This window comes from Dendrobates tinctorius, unplaced genomic scaffold (genome assembly GCF_039654945.1).
Source record: "Dendrobates tinctorius isolate UK_male_01 unplaced genomic scaffold, ASM3965494v1 ptg000162l, whole genome shotgun sequence".
In the NCBI taxonomy this organism is placed as follows: domain Eukaryota; kingdom Metazoa; phylum Chordata; class Amphibia; order Anura; family Dendrobatidae; genus Dendrobates; species Dendrobates tinctorius.
The window spans coordinates 34,965,491-34,973,685 of record NW_027361829.1 but is presented as its reverse complement, the minus strand read 5'-3'; positions in this window follow the sequence as shown (position 1 = coordinate 34,973,685).

Below are 8,195 nucleotides of genomic sequence, written 5' to 3'. Positions count from 1 at the left end.
GATTAAACAAGCAGTTTCAGACTGGCCCAGAAAAGCAGTGGAGGATTATCTGGTGGGTTCTCCCCCTTGCTTCTGCATGTTTGGAGTAGATTCACTTGGGCTGAAGTTTGGAGCATCATTTAAGGTAGTACTTGCATCTACAGTTAGGTCCATATATATTTGGACAGAGACAACATTTTTCAAATTTTGGTTCTAGACATTACCACAATGAATTTTAAATAAAACAATTCAGATGCAGTTGAAGTTCAGACTTTCAGCTTTCATTTGAGGATATACACATTAAAATTGGATGAAGGGTTTAGGAGTTTCAGCTCCTTAACATGTGCCACCCTGTTTTTAAAGGGTCCAAAAGTAATTGGACAATTGACTCCAAGGCTATTTCATGGACAGGTGTGGGCAATCCCTTTGTTATGTCATTCTCAAGTAAGCAGATAAAAGGCCTGGAGTTGATTTGAGGTGTGGTGCTTGCATTTGGAAGGTTTCGCTGTGAAGCAAACATTTGGTCAAAGGTAGAAATGAGCGACTTTGCCTTTTTTAGGGTCGAGTCGGGTTTCATGAAAGCCGACTTTCGCAAAAGTCAGGTCGAACGAAATCGGCCGACTATAGGGAAAAGTCGGAGTTCCGACTGAAACACGAAACCCAATGCAAGTCAATGGGGAAGCAAAGTTGGCAGGGAGTGGAGGACAGTAAACACACCTACAGTGCCCATTTCAATGCCAAAAACATCAATTCTTATTACTGAAGCTTGTCAACCTTAATTTACTTCATAATAATAGTTACACATTGAAAACTGGGGGTTATTTGGCTAAAGATGTGGGGGGGTAGGGCTGGCTCCAGGTTTTCATGTGCCCTGGGCCAAAGAGTGTCAGTGCGCCCCTTTAACACATACCACAACTCATGATGCTCCGATACGCCACAGAAATATAGGTATAGTACAATGACAAATACTTCACTGCTTACATGACATGACTGATCTATTTTAAATTCTACAATAGCTCTAAAAGAGGACAGTATATTACTCCATACAGTATTATGGCCACCACATTGTGCGCCATACAGAATAATGAGCCCCATATATTTCTCCATACAGAATAATTGGTCACATATAATGTTCCATACAGTATATGATGAGCTCCACATAATGCCACAGTATATGATGGTCCCTATGGACGATGCTCCAGTGTGTGATGGGCCCTAATAATGCTCCATATATAGTGGGGTCCATTTGTAATGCTCCAGTGTATAATGAGCCCCCGTAAATGCTGCTCCAGTGTCTGATGTCCCCCATTTGGAATGCTCCAGTATATGATGGGCCTCATGGATGATGCTCCAGTGTATGATGGGCCCTAATAATGCTCCATATATAATGGGCTCCATTTCTTATTCTCCAGTGTATAATGGGCCCTGTAATGCTGCTCCAGTGTTTGATGTCCCCCATTTGGAATGCTCCAGTATATGATGGGCCCCATTTTTAATGAACTGAGGCATGGTATGTGAAAAGAGCTCCATAGAGTTATCTTAAGGGTGTGCTGCTGCATCCTTCACCTTTGATGTGGGTGAAGAACACAAGGAAAGGGGTTGCTCCTGACCAGAAGCCTGCACTGACGAATCAGTGCTTATTTTTTTTTTTAAACTTCAGAACAGTAGGCGATAGAGCTGGAGGCTGTTTCACCAATGTAAGGCAACACCAGTTCCTGATGCTCTGGCTTTAAAAGCAGTCTACCTACTCCCATAAAAGGGAGCCTTACAGGCCTTCCAGAGCTACACCATGACGCAGGCTCAACACATCCTGCCCTAGCTGCTATTGTGTTTTTGGCACTACCAGCAGATGCATCACCACCACCATCACTAACAGGTGGCCCCCCATGCCCACGTCCGCATCATCTTCCACCATACTTCCTCATGTTTTTTAAATGGACCCAAAATGCCAGCAGATATATGGTACTGTATCTGAAGCGTACAGCACTATACAGTCAACGAATAACAGTAAATCTCCATATATATTTCATGAGTCATACACAGATGCTCACAAGCTCAGTATGGATTACCCAATAAAATAACATGTTGAAAAAGGGTTCAGTATCACCAGATACAAGGTATATATAGTATAGTGTCAACATTATGAATCTCCGTATATATTTCAGGAGGCAGACACAAACGCTCTCAGGCCCAGTATGGATTACACAAGAATATGAAAAGCTGTAAATGGGTAATGTAACACAAGCGTACAGCTGTATCCAGTGTTGGAGTAATCTTAAATCTCCAAATATATTTTCGGAGTAACAGACAGACGTTCACAGGATCATTATGGATTACACCTGAAACTAAATAGCAAAAAAGGTTACTGTATCAGAAGCGTACTGCTGTAATCAGTGTTGGCCAAATTTAAAATCTCCGTATATATTTCCGGAGTCACCCTCACACGCTCACTCAATCAGGGTTTGACCATAATAAAAAATGTTGTTAAAAAGGTACTGGATAACAAGATAGCAAGTTTATATAATATAGGGTACAATTAAAATCTCCGTATACATAGTCCCATAGTCACTCTCAGATGCTCACTCAGTATGGATGTGACCGTAACACTAAATGTTGACCAAAGGTAGTGTATAACAAGAAACAAGCTGTATCGAGCATAGAGTAAAAATTGGTATCTCCGATTCACCAACTATATAGAAGGCGGAAACCACACACGCTCACTCACTATGGAGGATACCTTACTAAAAAATTTTGAACAAAGGTACTGTATCAGCACATACCAGGTGTATCCAGTCTAGGGGTAATTGTAAATTTCCGTCTACACTTCCGGAGTCAGACACAGACACTCACAGGCTCAGTATGTATTACACTATAATTTAAAAAGTAGAAAAAGAGAAAGGTATTCGAGGCGTACACCAGTATACAGTGTTGTGGTACTTTTAAATCTTCGTATATTTTTCAATTTCAGTAAGCCAGTCCAGACTCTCCTCTACTGCAAACTATATGGATAAAAGTACAGATGGAAAGTCGATTGTTTGCAGAAATTTGGGAATTACTCATCGTGGGAAAACTTCACGTTAGATGTTGCAGAGGCAATGCAGACCCTCAATTACTGTGTCTGTGGAGACAGTGAAAACACTTCTTTGTGAAGAAAGGATAGCTTTATTGAGTAGCGTGGATCACATCACCGTTACTCGTCTCCATCAAATTGTGATCACAGGGAGAGATGAACACATGGTCCTCACTGCCTATCACGATGTGTCTGGGCATTTTGGAGGGCAAAAGACAGAAACAACAGGCCGTAGGAGATTCTATTAGATTGGCATGAGAGGAAACATTGGAAAATGGTGGCAGGAATGTCACACGTCTATGACTAGAAAAACTATGAAAGCTGATCATAAAGCACAACTGCATCCGATTGTGAGTTGACGTCCATTACAAATGGTAGCCAATGATCATCTGAAGGTAGAGGCCAGCAGGACAGGCCATAGCTACATCTTAACCATCATCAATCAATACACCAAATTTCTATTGGCCGTCCCTGTGAAGGATTTAACTGCCCAGACTACACAGCGGTGGAGCACAGAGAGGTAAGTATTGCAACTTGCAAGTGCTGTGGCCATGACCAAGCAGGGGGGCACACTCGTGGGTGACGGTACTGGCACAGGGCCCCTCATAGTATGCTGGTGTGTCTGATGGCGAGTGGGCCCCCCCCACCGTCAGACACTGTGTTGAACTATGAGGGGCCCTGTGCCAGTGCGGTCGGCCATCAGTGGGCCCATCCACCTGTTCAGAGCAACAGCAGTTGCCCGGGTGCACCAGGTGTTGACCCCAGTACTTGGGGGGGGTCAGCCCAGTTAGGGAGGTTTAAAAAATGGCATATGTTGATGTGTAGGCTGGACATTCAGCAGCTGTAAATGGTAGAATTGTGCAAGTCAGAGGAAGAGGAGAACAAAAGCAAGGCAGTTTTCTGGCAACCTAGGTGTCATCAGGGGAAGGTGGGACAAAATCCTTGGAAAACCATGCATGGTTCATTTTAATGAAGGTTAGATCATCAACATTTTGGGTCGACAGACGGGTCCTTTTTTCTGTCAGGATTGATCCAGCAGCACTGAAGACTCTTTCAGATAACACACTAGCAGTAGGGAAAGCGAGCTCCTGTAAGGCATATTGTGCCAATTCAGGCCAGATGTCCAGTTTAGATGCCCAATAGTCAAAGGGGAATGACCTGTGAGGGAGAACATCGATATGGGAGGATAAGTAGTTTGTAACCATAGTTGACAACTGATGTCTCCTGTCACTTTCCATCGATGCAGTATTACCAGTTGTGTGAGCGGTACTTGAAAAATCAGTCCACAACATTGTCATGAAACCCCTGTCTCCAACGCCACTTCGGCTGTGTGCACCACGAACACCTCTTCCATTGTGCCCACTACGGCTCGTTGGAGAAAAAGCACCGCTGCTGTGTGATGGGAAAGCCTCAAACGGTTTACCAGAGTTGCTTGTTTGTAAGCCAATATTATCTCTAGGTTCTCCTGTGGCATGATGTTGTGTAATTTGCCTTTGTAGCGTGGATCGAGGATGCTGGCCAGCCAGTAGTCGTCATCCTTCATCATTTTGGCAATGTGGGGGTCCCTTTTTAGGATCTGCAAGGCATAATCGCACATGTGGGCCAATGTTCCAGGTGTCAATAATGCACTGCCACTGCTGGGTGAAGGAGCACTTTCTGGAAAATCCACATCCCTACAGTCACGCACAAACCCTGCACCTGACCTTGGAACGCCAACATTTTCTCTTGCCCCATGAGAAGCATCCTCCTGCCCAAAATAATCAACCCCCTCATCCTCCTCCTCCTCCTCTTTTTCCTCACCTCGTCCAGGACAGTTCCCTGACCAGACAATGGCTGACTGTCAGCAAGGCTTCCCTCCTCCTCCTCCTCCTGTTCCTCCTCCACTGCAGACGCCTGTTCCTTAATGTGAGTCAAACTTTGCATGAGCAGACGCATAAGTGGGATGCTCATGCTAATGATGGCATCATCAGCGCTTACCAGCCGTATGCATTCCTCAACACACTGAAGGACTTTACAGAGGTCTTTCAGCTTTGACCACTGCACACACGACAATTCCATGTCTGCCCTCAAACTGCCTGCCCATGTATCCTCCCACAAATGCATTACAGCCTGCCTCTGTTCGCACAGCTTCTCAACCATGTGCAGGGTGGAGTTCCACCTTGTTGCAACGTCTATAATTAGGCGGTGCTTGGGGAGGTGAAGCAATCACTGCTGCTTCTGCATACGACTGGAGTGAACGGGCGAGCGACGGATGTGCGAGCACAGTCTTTGCACCTTATGGAGCAGGGATGTTACCTCCGGATAATTATTAAGGAAGCACTGCACCAGCTGGTTCAAAGTGTGAGCCAGGCAAGGTATGTGTGTGAGTTTTGCAAGGCCTATGGCTGCCACAAAATTACAGCCGTTATCACTGACTACCTTGCCTGGCTCAATATGGAGACTACCCAGCCATGACTCAGTTTGTTGCTGCAAGTAGTCGGCCAGTACCTCCGCGGTGTGTCTGTTGTCGCCCAAACACATCATCTTAAACACAGCCTGCTGACGCTTACCACTAGCTGTTCGATAGTGGGACACCTCGTGTGCAACACTGCCAGCTGCTCATGCTCGTGCAACTGCACCCTGTGGACGACCTTTCGCTTATAGAGGAGGAGGCTCGAAAGCCTACAGGCAACTGTTTTCTATACCGTGGGATAGGCAGCACTGTTCCACCACCGCTGTGCCCTGTGGAGCCTGCATCCACCACATTAACCCAGTGCGCAGTGATGGACACATAATGGCCCTGGCCATGCCTACTGGACCATGCATCTGTTGTGAGGTGCACCTTTCCACTCACTGATTGCTTGAGTGCATGAATAATGCGGTCTTTCACATGCAGGTGGAGGGCTGGGAAGGCTTTTCGAGAAAAGAAGTGCCGACTGGGTAGGTCATAGCGTGGGACAGCGTAGGCCATGAGCTCGCGGAAAGCTTCGCTTTCAACCAAACGGTAGGGCATTATCTCTAACGAGATTAGTTTGGCAATGTAGACGTTCAAACACAGAGTATGCAGATGAGAGGATGAGTACTTTCTTGTCCTACTCAGAGTGTCTGGTAGGGTGAGCTGTACTGGAGAGCTGCATATGGGGGAACTAGCGGTGGACCGGACGGAGTGAGAGGGGGTTGGTGATGTTATTGGTGTTGATGGCCTAGATTCAGTGTTGTGTTGCAAAACCATTGTGATTCCCTGAGTGCTTTGGCCTTGCGACGACACCTCAACATTTTGTGCTGGTGGTGTACTTAACGGTGGCAGTGGTGTTACAGTGGGGGAAGTGATGGAGCGTTGCTGGCTACCTTTAGTCGGAGCAGGTGCACATGTGCTACCTGACTTTTGTAGTCCATCCACGCTAGCAAGTGCATGATGGTTAAATGTCTAAGCATGCAACTGGTATTCAAATTTCTGGGTTGTTTACCTCGGCTAAAGGTCTTTCCGCACTTCTTACAGGTAACCTTTGCCTCATCAGTAGGATTTTGGACAAAGAAGTGCCACACTGCACTCTTCCTATTATGGTAGACATTTTCTGGCCTTGCACGCTCTGCTAACTTGACCGTCTGGCCAAGCTGCCCTGCAACTCTTTTATTTTTTGGTCCATGTTTTTGGACAGTTATGGGCCTGCCAGATAACCGCTGCTGCGATGTCAATGCCTGCTGCAGATCCTTCTCCTTATCTGACCTATTGCCAGCGCCACCCCCCTCCCCCAATGGATGCCAATCCGGGTCAAGAACTGGGTCATCCATCACCTCCTCTTCAAAGTCATCTGCACCTTCCTCTTTACCTTCCTCTGTGTCACTGTGTAAGGTGGTATAGTATGCGGGAAGGGGCACCTGAGTTTCGTCAGGGTCAGATTCTGGCTCAGTAGAGTGCGAGGGCAATGTAGTGCTCTGGGTCAATGTACCAGCAAAATCATCTAGCAGTGGCTGTGCATCAGTGCACTCCATGTCAGATTCATCTTGGACTGGGGAATTCAGGATTTGACTGGATAACCCAGGCATGGTATGTGAAAAGAGATCCAAAGAGTAATCTGAACTGTGGGCTGCTGCATCCTTCACTTTTGGTGGGAGTGAAGGACACAAGGAAAGGTGTTTTTCCTGACCAGAACCCTGCACTGACGACTCCGTGCTTGCAGGTTTGGAACGTTCAGAAGAGGAGGCAATAGAGCTGGTGGCTGTTTCGGCAATGTACGTCAAAACCTGTTCCTGATCCTCTGGCTTTAAAAGCGGTTTTCCTACTCCAAGAAAAGGTAACCTTACAGGCCTTCTTGGGCCAGACGATGACGCAGGCTCAAAACCTCCTGCCTTAGCTGCTATTGTGCTTTTGCCAGAACCAGCCGATGCACCACCACCATCAGTACCAGCCGCGCCCCCCTGCCCACGTCCTCGGCCTCTTCCACCATACTTCCTCATGTTTGGGAAAATGTACCCAAAATACCAGCAGAGAGATGGTACTGTATGAGGAGCGTCCAGCTGTGTAAGGTGTATACAAAAAATTAAATCTAGGAATATTTTTTGTTAGTCACAGACGCTCTCCCAGGATGTATTTGACCGTAATACAACAAGCAGATATACGGTACTGTATCAGAAGTGTACAGCTGGATACATTTTGTGTAACTAACAATTTCCATATATGTATTTAAAGTGTGTCACATGCATCCGCTGTCTCTTTATAGTTTGGACCGTAATCAAACAGCACATATACTAAACTGTTTGCAAAGCCGACAGCTCTATACGGTGTAGGTCTGGAAAACTGTCAAATCGCCTCGACTTGGTTTTCCAGAGTTACACACAGATTGCTTGTATCCGTCTGTGATCCCAGCCGGTACACGGTACTGTGTGAGGAGCGTGCACCGCCATACGGTGTCTGTATGGAAGATTGCAAATCTCAAGCTATGCTTATACGGAGTGACACGCTGTCTCTGTATAGTTTGGACCGTAATCAAACAGCACATATACTAAACTGTTTGCAAAGCCGACAGCTCTATACGGTGTAGGTCTGGAAAACTGGCAAATCGCCTCGGCTTGGTTTTCCAGAGTCACATCCAGATAGCTTGTATTTGTCCGTGATCCCAGCCGGTACACGTTACTGTGTGAGGAGCGTACACCGCTATACGATGTG